A 460-nucleotide genomic window follows, 5' to 3' on the forward strand; every position below is an offset into this window, starting at 1 on the left:
TTTTTTGATGTGCTGTTGGATTTGGTTTGCCAAGATTTTGTTGAGGATTTTTGCATCTATATTCATGAGGGATATTGGTCTGTAGTTATCTTTTTTTGTTGTGTCCTTTCCTGGCTTTGGTATAAAGCTGATATTGGCTTCATAGAATGAGTTGGGAAAGATACCATCCTTCTCCATGTTGTGGAACAATTTCTGCACTATAGGTATATGTTTTTCTTTGTAGGTTTGGTAAAATTCAGGTGTGAACCCATCTGGTCCCAGACTTTTTTTTGTTGTTGTTGGAAGATATTTAATTGCTGCTTCAATTTCTGTGCTTGGTATTGGTCTGTTGAGGAATTCTAAGTCTTACTGATTGAGCCTAGGAGGGTTGTGTGTTTCTAAGTATTTGTCCATTTCGTCCACATTTGGTAATTTTGGGGCAAATAGATTTTTATTGTATCCAAAGACAATGTTTTGTATT

Source organism: Propithecus coquereli, unplaced genomic scaffold, assembly GCF_000956105.1.
Source record: "Propithecus coquereli isolate 6110/MARCELLA unplaced genomic scaffold, Pcoq_1.0 Scaffold831, whole genome shotgun sequence".
NCBI lineage: Eukaryota > Metazoa > Chordata > Mammalia > Primates > Indriidae > Propithecus > Propithecus coquereli.